General features: G+C 45.2%; 1 protein-coding gene across 7 annotated transcripts in view; it reads left to right on the top strand.

Moving 5' to 3' along the window:
• LOC118502635 (cadherin-86C) overlaps positions 1 to 18,438 on the top strand; it is a 109,467-nt gene that overhangs the window by 13,313 nt on the left and 77,716 nt on the right. For 2 of the 7 annotated variants that reach the window (XM_036035086.1, XM_036035094.1), the window contains exon 2: positions 4,901 to 5,264. The gene's annotated coding sequence lies outside the window, so the exon portion shown is untranslated. Of the gene's footprint in view, positions 1 to 1,442; positions 1,804 to 1,853; positions 2,063 to 4,900; positions 5,265 to 5,867; positions 5,887 to 18,438 lie in introns of those variants that run through there. The other 5 variants (XM_036035101.1, XM_036035110.1, XM_036035119.1 and 2 more) reach the window with 5 other exon arrangements.

Raw genomic sequence — 18,438 nt, forward strand, 5'->3', positions numbered from 1 at the left:
CGCCATCATGCTCTCTCAGTTAGGGCGCCCACTGGTCATCTGAACGCCCTGAAAAGACTTTACGGACTTGGCCGTCCGGTGTCATTCTCATAACCTGACTAGCTTACCAGAACCTGGTAAGACTACTGCCATTGACCTTCCAACAATACTGTGCATCCTCTTGTTGAACTCAGCTAGGAGAATATGCCAGTTTTCCACAGCCTCCGTGTCCTTGTCCGTGTCCGTGAGAGACGTTTATAGAGTTTATAGAGTACGATCGAATTCTTCCGGGATATATTTTTCATATTTTGCCTTCTAGGAACAGGGAGGTTTCATAATCTCTATGAATTCCATGAAGCTAGGCGTAAAATTCTCGGTGTATTAAAACTAACTTGGGTTCTGCCTTCAAATCAGGACTAGAACTGGAGTATCGAATTAATATTAAATTTTGTACAAAAAAGTTTGCAAACTTTTCAACTACCCTAATCCACCAGTTCGAACTGCATTTGTTCAGTAATGCTTGGGCCCGATACTAGCAGTCGGTTGGTTCGGGTGAAGTGTTGGCGTTCGGTACCGGCCACCGATACGCTGACCGATGTCCTTATTCGTTGTGGTCAGTGCCGTTGCCATGACTGCTCGTACCTTCCTAACGCCCAGCCGAACAGTGTTGCTTCCTTTTCCATCCACCGGGCGCTTAAGGGAAAGTGGATCATCCGGAAAGACTGAGACACTGGGTACGAGTCCTTTCGGCAGGACCTTCTTACACCGGCAGACTTCGGGAGCGAAAGTGATGGTCCACTAGGTGTCCCACAAACGAAGGTGCTGTTTGTGCGACCGATGTTCGATGACTTGGTGTGGTATGGTAGGTAGGATAGTTTTGCCCATTGTGTGAGCGAGGAAGCATTCCTCGTCCGCGTGAACAAGGGGTTTCTTATCGATATGCGGAGGCTACCTTGTGAAGGTATGTGTTGGGTAAGTTGCGATGGGTCCAACGGCAGAGGCACCCAGAGGGGATCACAGAGCGAAATATATGGTAATAGAGGGTAGCGAGTCGGAGTGTTTTGGTGCCAGATACAAAAACCAACTGACCGGCACTGGGCACCGTTTAGACGAGCCTCGGACGGCGTACCGATTGGACGCCTGCATGTCGAGTTAGCAGCGTGAGTGAACGTTACGCTCTCTGTTTGTGTGACGCGTTGCGAGTGAAACGTGCTGTGGAGCTGTGGACATGCTCCACTTTCAACGGGTGTTCTGTGCAGCCGTGAGAGCTTATGTGGCGCGTGAAGTTGAGGGAGTTTAGGAATGTCGTTAATTCAATCAACACTGCGGTTGGAATGCTTCATCCAAGCGCATTCAATTAACACCCAGAGCGGTAATAGTGGATCACCTTACCGTATGTAAGATCAGTTGCTGGAGTGCTGTGAAGTGTTGTTGGTGATAGAAGAGTAAAATTCTTCGGCTAGACGGGGGAACCGTCTTCTTTTACAGTCAAAAAAGAGTTATATAAAGTATTAAAAGTGTTACCAAGTAATCAAAAACAAGAGAAAAAAGTGCAGCAAAGAAAAGTCGCCAGACCGTCCACGTTCTATTCGTAGACGTCATTCAAGTGGATCTCCACTCCTGGAAGGTCCTCAGCCTGATGAACGGCTTGTAGCCAGGGGTTCGAAAGGTGAAAGAACGTCACCGGCTAACGAAATGATCGCGTGAACCGTATCAAATCTTAAATCAAAAGCAAGTTGACCAACGGCTTTGGAGGGTCGTGACCGGCGACTCTGTATCGCCTTCTACCATTCTTCCAAAGTTGTCCCGGTGCGTCCGTAAAAGGTGAGCCTTACTATTTATGTGTGCGTTCGACGAGGGCTCTCTGTATGACAGGCGACAATAGAGTGGGGTTGATCGAACTGACGGTTGTGTCGAGTGTGTGTGTATGAGTGTGTGTGTGTGTTTCCGGTTTTCAGCTTCCGGTACGGCTCCTTGGGGGTTTCTCGGATACTTGGTAACATTACTGACCACAACGGTTAAAACTGAACCACACTGGAGACTTTTGCTTTAACATTCGCGGGTGAGCAAAGAACACTAGAAGGTAAGATGCAGAATGGTGCAACGTGTTCGTGTCTCTGGTGGGTGGGTTTGCTATGCATTCAGTTTATTTCCGGAAAAAGGGCAAACGCTCATTCCAATGAAAAATCGTATCCTTTTGTTATTAGAATCGTGCTAGACTACTATGTCGAAGAGGAAGAGAGATAAGGCCCTTTCTTCCATATGGACACAAAAAAGGGCTGGAAAATATAGCATGACACAAATTCTTGCTATAACCGGAAAATGTCAGAAAATTCAATTTTATTTGCGTCCTCAACCGACAAATGACTTTAAAGTCCAAGACGTCAAGAATAAACGTAGTCTTCATGAAGCTTTAGAAGGTCTGAGCCCTGGAATTCTTCAAATAAGTCAAGTATGCCAGTAATACCAGGCCAAGCCAAGCGACAACCTCCAGAGGTCTTCTCCAAAAATGTTGGCTGTCTTGAAGTTGAAAGCAAATGATTCTTTTTTGACATTAGCATTAATCCTATCAGTTCTGTAACTGATAGGATTATATTTTGCTATATTGTTAGTCAACCAGGACCTGTAACATTATTGACAAATATGAAGTAATTTTCAACTATTTGAATGTCAAAGTATTAAAATGTGTACCTGACAGCTACTTGTTAGCTAAGCATTGTTACATACACTCACTACTAGGCGTCAGTCAAATGCCGGTATGTATTGGTTGAGTGACTGATTAAAATCAAACACCTTCCAGCAAACGAACCAGCATTAGCTACATGTTGTAACTACCGGCCGGCGTCTTTGGCTTCATTTGCCAACAGACGCCACTACGTACACCGAGCAAAAGGTGGCGTATTCTTTGCGCGCGCGTCTGTGTGTGTGGGTGGCATAATAAGTGACCCCAAAGTAGAGAGAAAGAAATAAAATCGTTTTGCTTCTTTCATTAAAGCGTCATGGCGCAGAAAAAGGAACCCAGAATAGCTACACCAAAGGTGGTTTTTATACGGTGGACGCGAGTCACAGAAAGGAATGGAAAATGGAGCAGCTTCTGCAGAGTTTCTTGGATGGTGTAATTGGGTCAAAGTTCAACGAAATCATCCACAAACAATCATAACAATCAACACTTTCTGACTGTGCTTTAGCGAGCCTCAGCAGTTCTGAACGATGCGAGGATTAGGCGTGACATTGCAGCGAGGGTTGCTAGCGGCGAGGCTGGCTTTGCCTGTGCTTGACCACAACGAAATCGGTGCCAGAATGTATGGGTTACCGTGTGGCTTTCACACTGTCCTGCTACTGTTTTTACGGTCCTTACGGCTCTACTAGCACACGGTGCCTTAAAGTTGGTACCTAGCGAAAGACAAGCCGAAGGAGATACATAGAAGCAGCTACTAATTCGATATGACACGGCATATAGCTTTGTCCTGCTTTTTCGTGCCATTTTGAAGTAGAGGAGTTGAATGTTTGGAACATTACAATCGGCTCATTGTCTTGACTTGAAACCTAAAGGCACTGCTAGACCGGTAATTCGGTCGGCATCGTTCAATGTTTCGGCAAGCACCTTTAAGAAGCACACCGAGTGCCAATTACATTGCATACATGCAGGAGACTGTACACGCTCAGAAAGCGTCCTAATGAAAGTGAATTAATGGAAACAAAGCAATGGCGATTATGTTTCTTCGTGTTGTTTCGAGTATCAAACTTTGAGGTTAGGGTTTTCCCGCTGGTAAAATCAGCTCTTAGTCACGGTGAATCACCGGTTGCATTCGTTTGTCCTTGGGGTCCTTAGTTTACGTGAGTACGTGCTTTACATTTTACAAAGAAGCTCCTATCACTTGGCAGGATAATTATAATTCTTTAAAAAAACTCAGCCCGTGTAAAGGAATAAGACCTTTAAAACGGATATATTTCGGGAGAGTTCTCAAATTCCTTTTCTCTAGGCTTAGAATAGTCTCGCTTACGTTTATTTGCCAAGATTTGGTTGTCAAGAATTGAAGATGTTTTTCCGCATGAATTTGAGTTATATATGCCTCACGCCGTGTGCCGTTTCCTCCTCTCTCCACTAGAACCACTCCTCGAACAAACGAACGAACGAACGAAAATCTAGACCACTGAACTTTTCCCCGTGTGTCATGTTTGTGTCGTGTGTATTTCGTGCCGTGGCCTTCCCTGGTGTCGTTGAAGTGGTCCTCAACGATTTTCGGTAAGGGACTTTTCCACCTGTATCAACAAACGCACACATTCATTGCTGCTGGTCAGATGGTGCGGTCATTTTGTTTGGGCAAAAATCAAACATCAAATATGAATATTCAGCTTCGCAGGGTTTCCGCGGGCGCTATGCCGAGGCGGTGAGTGGTTCAAGAGGTGGGAGCTACCTCTCCGTTTTCTGGCGCTTTTTTTCGGGGTGCGGTTCATGTGAAGTGTTTGTGCCGGTTCGTGGTTGCGATAGAATTAGAATATTCCGGCTCGAGCTGGAGGAGGTATCGGCTATAGGGCTTTTTTTTTATTTTGGGTTTCTTTATTGGTTGACTTTTCCCCGTAAAACGCGAAAGACAACGACCCCTTGTGGATGGAAAGCCGGCCGGTTCGGTCAGAAAACTTGATGAGGTGTATGTGTGTGTGTGACTACGGTGTGCTGTGTGAGGAAAAACCATTCAAAGTTGCTGCGGAAATATCGAGGAGTTTCTTGTATGTATTTTCCGAGAGTTGCTGTGAGTTTGTGGTGCGAAAAAAAGCAGGATTATACAAGTTTTGTTCATAAGAGTTCACACCCGATTTAATATCTAAATCTTTATTTTGTATGCAAATATTTTACATTCAAAATTCCTTCACCTAAGCCTAATGACTAATGAGGTTTCATCTCTTTTTCTTCTTGCAGACTGTTCTTCGTGACCACAAAAAGTAAGAGCTTCCTAGCTATCCTTACTCCTTGACACTTGCATCTCCTAGGACCGTTTGTAGTTTTGATTCGTACAATGTTCCTTCGGACTTGAGCGTTTTGCTGCTGAGCTTCCTAGTTGTTTCGTTTCCCTGAAGCGAACCTCGAATATCTCAACAATCAATAGCTCAGTTCGAGCAATCGTTTCGCTCGGTTGTCCGTTTTCTTCAGGCTGCGTCACTCAATCAAACTGTTTGCCGTTTGCTGGCTTCAATCAAACAGAAAACGCGATGGATTGCTGCTGGCGATGTACGCAACGGTCGCGCGGGCGTGGCCATGCACATCGACGCGATTCGCCAAGAAGGTGGGTGATACAAGAGAGTGTATGAGTGATGCTAATTTGTAAGCGAGGTTTTAAATGAACCTACATGCTACTGGAGGATGCCGTTGACTTTGAAAAACACAATTCTACTTCTATCATCAGTCCACCGGATAGCCACAGCAAGGAAACGCATCTGCCAAGTACAAGACCTTTGCCTTTCGACTGCTCTGTGTCATATAAACATCACTGAACTTTAATCAGTACCAATCCTCAACAAGTCCCCTGAATGTTGCCTGAAGCTCCTATGATTGCTGCTCATAATTCAATCCAAACAAAAAATAATCATAGCTCAACCGTTTAGTAAACAATCGTCCAATGTTTACTCACCAAAAAAAAACTGCTAACCATTTCCGCCCGTTGGTTTACCCTTGGGTGCTCCCAAGTCATATGCCGAAAATTTCCATTTTTTACTGACCGATTCAAACTGTAGTTCACATTTTCAGGGTTACAGGTGTAAAGCATTCCCACACGAACATCGCCATATAGCTGTCCGTACACAGGTGCACGTATATGCACTCGGTGTTGATGAGTTTCGGTTAACAAAACTGTGTGCCGGTTAATCCGTTACGAATAGCTGAGCACGTTTCGCCGGCACCGATATGCGGTATGTGTTACAAAACATGTGCTGTGTTTATTTAAGTGTATCATGATTGTAAACAAAACTCGGCCGGACACACCTACGCGGTTGAAGGTAAAAGTGTGAGATGGGGTGCGTGTTTGGCAACAACTGTGTTACGAATTTGTTCTTTGCTCAGCAACATCGGTTGAGCAAATCTCCCTTGAGGCTACGCTGAGGTTTGTTGTTGGGGCTTGAATTAAGAATTGAGGGTTAGGCAAGCTTTAAGCTCTGTATTCCTACTCGAGGGATGGAATTGTTTAATTAGGTCCTTAAATAAAGCTTTATTAGTAACTTTTAATTAACTCTAGGGTATCTCGGGGTTATCTCAAAAACAGAACCAAAATCGCTTTTAAGTTTGGAAGGTAAATAAGATTGAAAGGGCCCAGGATCTGTTTCCGAGCATCAGAGGAGCATAATTTTTTCGTAGAGCTTCTGTTAACTGACTAGACTAATTGGCCCCGGTTACAGAGTTTCTCAAAGTTGGTGGATTATGGAGCAATTCGTCCTGGACATTGTTGATGTCACCTCTTGACATCATATTAAGATATCAATGAGCCTAACGTCAAATGTCCATCCTTTGTCCAGGAATACCTCTGATTCAAAACTTCTTCTGATGACACTGATACTAAGGACTCGCTTCGGGATGCCATGTGTGGCCTTATTTAATGCTTAAAAATCAAGCTGTGATTTAAGTGATCCTCAACATATCAGTCAGCACTCCTCAAATCGAAGTCTCTGGTGGTTGTAATTGTAGAAGTTATGGAGTTATAAAGCTATTTTGAAGCTGAAATGTTCCCTCTCAATTCCAACACGCAGCGTGAAAGTAACTGCTGTATGAGATTTGTACTTCCTTTTTTTGCTGCTCCATCCACCAACCGACCTTCTGCTTCCTTTCCCCAACACTATCATTCGCCCTTCGCTCGACGGAAACTGTGTTCCATTTCGCCATTTTTTTTTGCAGCCGGAGCCCATTCGGACTGCGGTGTGGCATTATTTCACTTCCTGTTTCCAATTTTGCCAACTTCATCTCTCTCCATCTCTCTCTCCCCTTCCTTGTTCCCTCCTTGTCTCGTGCCCTCTTTTCCGTGTTCGCGAGTGATTGTTATTACCATTATTATTACTCTCCTGACACGAGACATTGCATCATTATGCAATCGCTCCCCAGAGTGCACCCTTACTTTCCCCCCGGGACTTGCACTTTCTGGCGTGAATGGCGTGAAAGTGAAAGTGTAACAGTCGGTCGAGGAGACGAAAGAGGGTGGCGAAAACAAAGGCAAGAATTCGCCAGACGGAGGCTGCTGCAGATGGACCTGGACCGCTGAAGTTGCAATAAGGGCGGCGAGGTATCGATCGTAACTTTCCCATGTTTCGGCGGCAGTCCCACGCGCGCGCCTGTTATCTGCCAAGGTGTGGCCTGGCCCGAAGTCCCCGAAACCGAAGGCAGCATGGCAGCTCTGCATGGTTTATCGTGAAATTTATCGGCACCGCTCTGCAACGGCTGCACCTTTCGCCGGCCAAAAAGGAATGCCCTATTGCCGCCCTATTGCTGCAGCATTAGTTAACGGTTAAGCGTTTTTAAACCGGCTGCGGAATGTTTCCCGATAACATTCAGTGCAGAGCTACATGCTGTGTAGGGTTTTTATTTCAAATAATTTTACTGGTGAGTTCCGTAGTAGTTGAAAGGATCCCATTATAAGATCGTACTTTTCCACAGCGAGCTTGCGAATATGCCACTAAATATTCAACAACTCCACTAAATGGATTAAAACCCTGTAATACAAACCATGGCATACGAGAACGGTTGAGAGAAAAAGAGAGCTAAAAAGAAGCCAAACATTTCATTGAGATTATATGACACACACTACAAGTTTTATAAGCAAAACAAAACAAACTTAAAAACCATACTATGTATGACCTCGAGTTTGCATCCGGTTGTGCAGAAGGAAAAAGCAATTCCGCAGCACAGTTAGGTCTGGACGGTTCGCGATCTGGTTTGTTTGTCTATCTTGCCTACTTCCGTTTTGAGTTTTTTGCAATTCTTTCCTTATCTTCGTTAATCTGGTTTGCTTTCATGATCTTTTTCTCTTCTTTTGTATTTTTTGTGTATTTCACTCATAATTCTTGGCACGTTGACCAATACCTCTAAAGGTATGCAAAATTTTGCTGTATGCTAGAAAAGTTCCACTACGCAATATTCCCCTAAGTGATTTCAATGTCCTAATATGTGGATCGAAACCCTGTTAAAATCATACATTAGATTAGCGGCACTTTCTTCATGGAAACGTACCGAAAAAAACTAATTTTTCACCGACCGACCGACTGTCTATCTTCTCACATTATCTCTCATCACGATTCGCACCCATTCTCCATGGGAGACGGTCGCCCTTGAAAGCCGCCAGATCCAGCAGCTGCCCCGGATCGGAAGAAGTCTGTCGAGTCTGGAGGTTGTTCGCCGTTCGCATGGGTCACCGTTTAGCTATTGGTCTGACCTTATCGTCTATCCATCTTTGCCATACTCATCTTCCGTTCGATAGACCGAACGTACCAACATCAGCACCAACGGTGTTCCGTTGTCAGGCAGCACAGGCACCATCGGATGCGTGGTCGGGGAGGGAATATTACAGTTAGATCTGCCTGTTGTCGCAATTGCCGATGCATGTGATACATTTTTGTTTGAGCTTGTTTCTTTGGAGCTCTGTTTGGTACTGAGCTGAAAATTGTGCTTGTCATCGTTCAAGTGCTATTTTCCTTAAAAGGTGACTGATGTAAGTAATAGAACTTTGAATGTTTGGCCACTAGTCACCGGTCGTCAGGTAGGTTTATCTTAGGATTCTGCAGTGTGAGAAGTGTGAGATTTTCCCGAACTTCATCCCATACTATCTTTCCCAAACTATCAAACTCAAACTTAATTGAAGACGCGGCATCCATAGTAACCTCATTTTCTAGTCCCACCTTACACAACAACTACCACAGCGAAAAAAAAAAAACAGTGCGCTAGAAGCCACATTTCCAATATTGCGAACAAGCAGCGAAAAAACTGGTTCCATTCACCGCTCCAAGAGGAGTACATTTTCTTACCTTTTGCTTTGTAGCCAGGAGGATGCTCAATCAGGTACGAGAACGATAAAAGAAAACTAAACCTCGCCGCATTCTCTCCCTCCGATTACGGATCTACAGGATGAACGAAACCGCACGGAAAAGAAATGGCCTGAGGGAATACAAGCAATAAAAAAACGGGTTGATCTTCGATCCGGTAACCCAGATTCATGACGGACGCTAAAGGGTTTTTTGTTGCTTCCATGAAGGATAAATATAAGAAGGACAACAGCAACAACACGACCTTTTATTAGCGACTTCAATGCTGGCTTCAAGCGGCTCTAACCTTTTGTTTGCCAGCGATTGTCGGGAATGGTGTCAGGAACTAGAAACATGGTTGGTTGGCGTTCTGGTTTAGAATCAAGGGCAACCGTCTTACCGTCGATCCTACAGGGAGCTACAGAGCATGGTTTGATAAACTTTTTCATCTCGAAGTTGTAATAATCTATCTTTAGGTTTTATGTATGTGAAAGTCGTGTCATTGGCGAACTTTGAAAATTTGTTCTAGAAAAACCCTTGAGCTTATCATACGCCTTTACACCTTTATGGGATGTAGCATGATGTCGATTGTTCGTCGATATTTCACACCTTGCCATTTCCCCCCCCCCCCCCTCTCCTCTCCCTCTTTCCTCTATTCTTCCTCCGCTTATTCGGCCATTAGTAGAGGTGCCAGGATTTATCTTTCCCGCGCACAGCATGGCTTTCACAACCGATGTCATCGATCATCGTTTTCGTTCTCGGGGAAACGACCACGGGGAAAAGCAAGATCATCCAATCGTAGCCCATTCGATCACGAACCGACGATAACCCCCTTTGCAAGCGATTTCCTTTTGCCTGCTCGTCAGCCCCTTAGGTTTTCGGTCTAGGTCTTCGCCAGCATCCAGAATAGAACTGCCCTACAACAACGGTTGCTTCATCGACCAGTCGAAGCCGAAGAGGCCTGGACCTGGAGCTTTCTGAAACGCTTTAATTTCGTCCCATAAATCATCATCGCTCCGAAGCCGGACGGGCGGGGGAAGGGGGGTGGGTGGGTAACAACGGCCCTTTTTGCACCGTGGGCACTGCGGGCTAACTCGGTGGGTAACTTTTGCGTTAATCTTTGCGCTTCCCTGTCTTCGGATGGTTCGGATGGGTTGCCCATGCGAGCTGAGCGGTGTTGTTCTGCTCGGTAGATCAGTAGATCGATTTTCTTCGGTGCATAAATTTCATCTCGCGCACCACTCGCTGCAATCATTGATGCATCCAACCGGGCCGTGGTCTCCCTTACGTTCACCAAAAGGGCGATGTTCATCTTCATCATGATTGTTTTCGACCAGTCCACCAGGGTTTTGTCGGGGCGCGATTTTCCCTCACTGAGCAGGAAGGTGTTTTCACGGTCCTTGAAGAAGTTGGCACGAATTGGACGAAGCGTTTTGGTGGCCGGTGATGGGAGATGCGGTGGTTTTGATATAAATCACCCGACGTTGCAATGCCCGGGCTCAAGATGCGATGCTGTCGGGATGATTATCTGCCTATATTTATGCCTAGCTGTATGTTGTTGCTTCCCTCCTGTCACTATGCTGATGCTATCGCAATGCTTCCTGGTGTATCGAAGGAAAAGGGTAATAATGAAATAGTGCTGGAAAATGGATAGGTGTTGTTCGCTGTATTTTAGAATGAGAATAGTAATAGAAGACCATTTACCAAGAGCTCATAGTATCAAAACTTTAACTTCTGAATGTCCGCATAAAACAGACGGAACTTTTGAAGAGGTTCAGTGTGGAACAGAAACGATTTTATGTGCAGTATCAACACCACTCATTGCATCTCAGTTTTCGGCCTTCTTCGCCTCCTATGTCTATCTGAACCTGACCTGAGAAGCAACTAGCTGGGATGTCCGGTGCCGTTCGCATGACATGATCAGAACACCAGAGCCTGGCGAGAACTCCCTTGCTCTTCCATTTACATATCGGGTTAAAAACTCCTGCTGAGCATATTCCTCTGATCTTCCCACGTCTCAGAGACGGATGTGAGTACTGTTCAATAGACAGTCTCAGCACCTCCGGTTCGGCTAGCCAGTATTGGACCCTTTGATACAAGATAGGGTTGCTCAATCACCTGTATCTGTACATCATCTGTGCGTCAATCAGTAATAGTTAGCAGAGCCAGAGCACAGATAATGCGGTCTTGATTTTCCTATTGTAGCTCTACTAATTACAATTGTTCCTCCTAGTACAGCTAATGAGAAAATTTATCATGGTTGGTGTAATGAAGCCCCATCCATTAAGTTCTATGCTCAACCGTAAATACAATATCTTTACCGGTTCGGTCAGGTTTCGAAGCTCCAAATTTTTGCATGAAACTGTGACGAATCAAACAACGCCATCGTTGTGCGCGTAAACGAGGTCAGCCGAGGATCGGTATTCATGTTTGTTATCAACCGGCATGGCAAATCGCTCAGCAAAAGAGATCTCATTTTCTACCGGCTACCGTTGGGGATCTGCCTTTGGTTGAGATGAGTGCTTTTTTTCCTACCGAGGTTGCGTGTCGGTAAAGATTAGCTTCCGTAAATTGGTCCGCTTCATATGGGTGCCTCGGTTTGCCTTATTCGTCGAGCAAGCAGGACTATGACAAAAGAGCGTTTGAAACCTGCCGGAACGAACCGTGCGCATACCGTTAGGAGAGCAGCAGGAAGAAGTTCGGCACAGATCGGCATTATCGGCGTCACAGTGTTCTTCTGTTGAAGGTAAAGGGTTTAGCTCACTCTTTCTCCTCTACATTTCCAGCTTACCATCTTCTAGTCTATTTTTTTCATAGTCCACACTCTGTTCACTCCGTAGCAAAACGCGCACCGTAACGAAAGACCTGAAAGACCCCGTTTCTTCTCGTACGATCGCTTCTAATCGCTTCGGATTGTCATATCTTCCGTCAAATGAAGTAAATGTACGTGGGGGTTTGCCTTGCCGTTGTCCTACCTCCCAATTCCACTGTCGCCCCTCAGCAAAGGATGCCGAAAACCGAGTCTCCCGCTTTCCCCAAAACGGAAGAAATCCCGTTTTTTTCTTGCTTCCCGCAAACCTTCACCGTACTTCAACATGCCGTACACGGGACAGCAATTGATGGGTCGTGGGTCGAGCAATGGATGCTGTTTCGTGATGAGTGACTATTCTGCTTCATCATTCCCTGTAAGTGTGTGTGTGTGTGAGCGAAAAGTTTATACACTTCCCAACGCGTGCCTCCAGCAAACCTATATGGGTCCGAAAAAGGAAGACAATGTGTCACGGCATTTCGTTGGGCCTCGCACGGATTTATCGTGCAGTCGTGGTGTGTGGGGCCAAATACGATGCTTAATGAAACGGCCATCGAGTTGGCCCAGTATGGGATGCAAATATCATATTAGGTTCCGTTGGGCGCGCGTGCTTTTCGATTCGTTACACCTCGCCCAAGGGAAAAAGCTTGGTGAGCGGGAGCCATCCTACAACATGTAATGCTGGGTCTTCTTTGAGTCCTGCTTCTCGCTAGGGTTGGGTGATGTGTTAAGGTGAACGAGTGTTTACATGACTTTGTAGGATTGGTTTAATTACAATATTAGTAGAAGTTTTGGTATAAAGAGTTGAGTTCTTCAACTCTAACGGCAGCAATCCTGTAGAACTTAGTGGAAGATCGTATAATTTTTTTTTTCTAATTGATATCAATTTTGCTTTGTCTCCATAATCCTTTACTATGAGGCTTCATGATATTGGCTTGTTGAAAAAGTTCTCAATGTCTCTCACGGTCGTGCGCTTTCGTCTGCCTATCCAATAGCAAGGCTTTTCTGGCGGACACATTGATGTCGTAACTCCATCTCAACTTGGGCCTGGAGATTTTACAAATTGGATCATCCGGTGCCATTCCCATTGGACAGAGTTCATGTCTCAGAGGTGTATGTACTGAGACCTCATTAACTTTGATATCCAAAGGAGGTAAGACTCTGATGTATGAGGGAGGCTCAAACTAATGACAAGAGTGCCATCAGCGTACGTCAGAATCTGTATTGACTTATGTGTAATGCTTCCCGAACTCTCCACCTCTCAGAGGCTCAGATTAAAGTAGAGAAGACAGGGCAAAATGCAGTGTACAAATAGCCAAACTCATTTGCTTCAAGGACACCTTCTGCTAAGGTTCGTAAAGCGAACACCACAACCTTCTACACAAATGACGGTTTGCTTCCTTTTTATCACTTCCTCGAGCGCAGATCCTAGCTAGTGCTTCATCGTGCCCGGAGCAGACATGCACACTCAACACCTTCAATTGTGCACAAAGTGAAACAAATCAACGCGTTGGTTTGGTTTCCTACTTCCATTTTGTGCCTGTCTCTATCCCAGCCCAGCTCACAGGTATGCCTTTGCGGGTCAACCCTCTCGTCCCACCGCACCTGGATTCTCTGCCTGGTCCACACCCTTACCAGGTACTGAATTTGTTCGTAATTCGTCCCTCCGGGCGGACTCTGGACGTGGCTGCAAAGAGCAACGGCAGACAAAGCGCAGCGAATAAATCGTGCATCGTGGGATGGGGATAGGGTGAACCCGCGTGTGTGCACCGTTTGCCTTTTATGAGATCTCTCTCTCTCTCTCTCTCTTCGTCCCAATGTCCTCAACCAACCCCACCACATCAGACATCAGAGTGCTGCCTTTTGGGGGACGGTCGCCTCCGGCCTTGCTTCTGCACTATCCCGCACAATCCGTTGCACGCTGGTTCTATGCGCGATTCTAGTCCACGAAAACAGACCTGTTTGGGGTGTTCGCGATTGCATGCATCTCTACCACGCGGACTGCACATACGTTGCACACGAACAAAGTAAAGTCATTTTAACGCACACACACCTATACGTGTGGTACGCATACGTCAGATTTGGATGCTGGCAGGAGGGATGTGTTGGCAAGGTTCGAAACGAAACCAACCAACCACTCCAAAAACGGGTCCATGCCATTGGAAACCTTTCGAAACTGTCGTGTCGCTCGTTTTAATGTGTGTGTGTGTGTGATGGTACGCTATGGCAACGCAAGCACGCTCCTAAAACGGTTGAACTGTCGGGATCGAAGGCAGCGAACAAGACGGTCGCGTTTTTTTTTGCGAAAGACCGGACGGGACGCAAACCATATGGCCGGCATCGTTGGTACCTTTCGGCAACGTCTTAGCGTCTTAGATGTAACGCTTTGTGCGCGTATTTTCCAACGTTTATGCTGCGACCGTGTACCGTGCACCGAAAGGTTGATATATTCCCGAGGGGTTTCCCGTGCTGGAGTTTGGTTACGAACCGACTCCACCCAGCGAGCTCGCATATAAGTTGATGCGAAGGTTGCTCTTAAATATGACTACAATGATTTTGAATTAAATTTAGTTTAAAAACATATATTAACTTACAGCAAACATCGAGGTTTTGGTTTTGAAGATTCGATAATTTGATTCCATAATAATTGCCGAAAATGAGGAGTTAAAAGTTCTCTACGTGAAGGTATATCTCCCTCCAAGGGACTACTGTTGGTCCAGTTTTGAGGTCCTCAATTTCCTATTTACCTTTCTAACCTCCACAACACCAAACTTGCTACCAATGCTGTGGTGCCGTTTGTATGCTACACCTTCGCCAATTCCATCGTGCGCCCTGTGTGCCGTGTAGAGAGATATATAGTGTTTTTTTTGTGCCATAGTGCTCTTCCCTCCTTGCTCACCTACTCCTCAACCAACACATGGAACGGAGATGGTTGCCCCGATCACGCCCTGTTTTATGTTGTCTGTGTTTTGTTACTTTTTCGTCCCTTGCATCGCTTGCGCAACAGCAACGGGCACAGACTGGATAGTCGATGGCTTGGGCTTCAGCCCTAGCTTCAGCGCTGAGCGGGTGTAAAACTTCACCGTGGAAGAAGAGTAAAACTACGAGCTTTAAAGCTTGTGCTGTGAGTTGCCCCGAGGGGACTACTTGGGGAGTTTATGTTTTTCTAGCGATGCTTTTTTTTGTGTCGTGCGGCCGGCTCAATTTCCGCTGGGTTTTCATTTCCTTTCGCTTGGGTTCGCTCGTTTTTGTGCCGGTGTTTACTGATTTTGGACCGTTTTGAGGGGGGATTTAGTTCGCCAGTCCCATGTCCAAGTAGCGCCAATATTTTGCGTGTCACATAATTTGCTAGTTTAAAGAGGTTGGGTTTTGTGAAGATTTATATTATGAGATGTTGTGAGGGCGCCATTTTCGTCTGCGGTTTCTTGGCCTCGAACTAGTGTCTTCGGCTTGTCCCATCGCTGCATACGGACATGATTTACGACAAACTAAAAGGGGCATTGGCCATCCATTTTCAAACCGGGATGGTACGATTCGGGTGGCTGAAAAAGGCGAGATCTCTCGTAGCTGTGCTCCGCAAGAATATATGTCTTGAAGTTGAGACGCGAAAGTGAATTAGACGAACATCAGTGTCGTGTCGCAATCGTAACCTCTTCCTGAGCAAAATTTTGAGCCGAAAAGTGATGCTTCCAGGACAAAGGTGGTTCGTGGTAGAGTCAAGTCAAGCTGGACAGCTTTAATGGTTTGAAGTTACCCGAGCTACATCCTAAAATCGTGAGTGGAGGCGTTCAGCTCAAAGGTAACTGGTGTGAAAGTTCCTCACGTCATCGGGTACATCCCTGAGACGCCCTGCATTTCAGAGAGAGACAGTAAAAAACGAGGTCGATCAGTACAGGGGTTGCTTGTTTTTTTCGCCTTGCTACGGTGTTGTTTAAGGGAGGAGTTCCGGCTCCATTGTCAAGCCAGGCTCAGCCGGACAACGACGATCGTGCACTCACGTTTCATTTTTTTTGCGTCGTCGCAACAATAGAATGAAATCTTTTCAGCTTTGGCCTGCTCTCTCTCTCTCTCTCTCTCTCTCTCTCTCTCTCTCTCGTTTGTAAGACTATTTGTTTTGGAAATTGTTTTCAAACACGTACCCGGTGTAGCATAGTACCAGGCTTCACGTAAATAAAGGAAGCCAAATCGGAGGTATTGTGAATTTGATAGTTTCGACGTGATAAACGTGATTTGCATCCTGGTCACGGTACCAGACTCGAAGCACAGCTTCAGACAAGATTTTTTGTGTGAAATATTTCGACGATCCCTAAGCGGTACAAATTTGCAACAAATAAGACAACATGTAACACCAAACCACTTCAGCAAACTACATCATTAAACTCTGTAGTGATCCACGGCCAGTCAACCACTTACAACCCCAAAACCAAATGCATGCTTTGCTTGGAAGGGATTTTGGACCATTCCTGGAAGTCTCAGCATCCAGGAAGATCCAAATAAGAATAAAACAACCCCCCTCACACAGTAATCGGGATATTCGCATACAAGAACCACCTGAAAATGACAACCGTTTTGTTGCTTCTCCTTTTTGCTTGTCCAAAACGGCCAACACATTGTGGGCTTGGCAGGGCTCGGTGATTGATTGACAATTTCCTGTGTTTGTTTCGCTAAAACCTGTTCACCTTACCGTTTGTTTTTTTGTTACCGGTTGATGCTGCTGCTGATAATAAGAAAAAAAAAGCAATAAACCCTGGGCTGGGACAGGTAGAATCCAAAACTGGAAAAGGATCTTCTCTCCGGGTTTAGAACCCACGATTAATTTCCCTTGCACCGATTGCAGTGGAGATCTTCAAGCTCCAAGTGGTTCTTTGTGGATGAGGTTCTTTGTGTCGTGAGTTGTTTCGTACCTCGTTACATCTTTTCCTGGAGATGACTGAGTGTTGAGGACCTTGATGCGAAATTATCTTTTGAGAGGTTCTTTATTTTACCTCTTTGTGTTTTTTTAAAGAAGAAATCTTCTTTAGATCGGAGATATTGCCGAAGAATTTGTAACCGTAACAGGGTACTTCATTATCCAAGCAAGCAAGTTGGAAGATAAAGAAAAACTGCAAGAGAATTTTTCTAAGTCAATTCCATCCTCTCAAGAGCGCTCTCGGTCTGCAATGATACTACTTCTTCTTTAACACTTTAATTTCTGAAGGTCTCTATTAATCGCTTCTGGCTTGATATGGATACTGTATAGCTGAACAGTGATCAGTGTCGGTTGTGACACCAGTCCTACCGGGTAAGGATCCGGCGCCTGATTAGCTCAATATGATTAGCCTAATAGATGTTGTTTTTTTCTGCTGTATTGCCTTAATCGAACCGAAGCAAGACCGTTTTCAAATGAAAACAGAAACACATCCAACAACGATTACTCAAATCGAGCGTTTAAATTGAATGTGGGGATGGTGTGAGAAACAAAAGAAGAAGGTATGTGAATTATGATTTTCCACTGGTTTTTGCCAGGTTTCCCCAACAAAAAAAAAGCCCGGCATAATTGTTTAAAACGGGCGAAGATGCTCGCTTAAATTGGAAAACCATCCCACCGATGAAGCAATTAGAAAGCAACGATCCGGAACCAAGAGACGAACAAAGAGGATGTGGAGAGGTGGGAGGGGGGGGGGGGATCGCTAAACACAGATGTCGTTCAATTATAAGCGTTGATCACGTTTCGCTTTTTCGCATCTCCTTTCCGGAAAAGAAGAGTGAAAGATAAACTAAAGTAAATTAATTTCAATCTCCCCCCAAAAAAAGTGAAATTATGTTAAGCATGGAAAAGCGTGCGGAAAATTGTCTCGAGTGATTGTACGATTGAATTTTCCCTCTCATTTGAGCTGAGCTGTTTTTCGGGCTGATTTTGGCGTTTTTTTTTTTGCTGTGCAGATTTATGCAACACGATTCACGACGGAACCGAACCGGAAAACATTAGTGTTTGTGTGTGTGAGTGTGTGTGTGTAGCGTTTAATCACGCTGGGAAAATTGTGTAAAATTTGCCTGCTCGAATTGCGATCACGGAAATGGGAAGAAAGTAGCTGATGCGAAAGGAGTAGGTGCCAGAGAATTTGTCAGGGGTTTTAACCATATAATGGAGTGTTTGAAGCATTTAGGGGAACTTTGTAAATAAATTGCGAAACTTTGCAATCATATAATGGAATCTATCAACACACTTCTATTTTGGCACTACGAGCTTGAAATATCTCAGCCTACTATTTCTGGCAGTGTCCAAAGTCGCGTTGCAAATCTCGCTTCACTCTAGGCAAAATTCCACTCTGCAAAGGTCCACAACAGACTTGCAATTCTCCGCATGAAATTTGAAAAAAAATTCTTAAATGATTAAACATTTGCATTACGGATATGGGAACTCTTTAAAGTGAAGCAAGCTTCCACCGAAACAGACAAGGAAAGTGGGAATAGCATCCACGGATTAGACCTAGGGTTTTCTATCACTCATCCGTTGTCACACGTTGTTCATTTTCCGCATCTAGCCGTTCGTGTCCCTCTCCCCCTCGCTCCCGGGTACTCCATGTTACAGACTAGTCAGCTCACAGTCAGGCGCGTCTAATCGGATTAATTCAATTGATCGAGAGCGGGCACTCGCTCGCGCGCGCCACTTT

The sequence above is a fragment of the Anopheles stephensi genome, chromosome X (assembly GCF_013141755.1).
Source record: "Anopheles stephensi strain Indian chromosome X, UCI_ANSTEP_V1.0, whole genome shotgun sequence".
Lineage (NCBI taxonomy): Eukaryota > Metazoa > Arthropoda > Insecta > Diptera > Culicidae > Anopheles > Anopheles stephensi.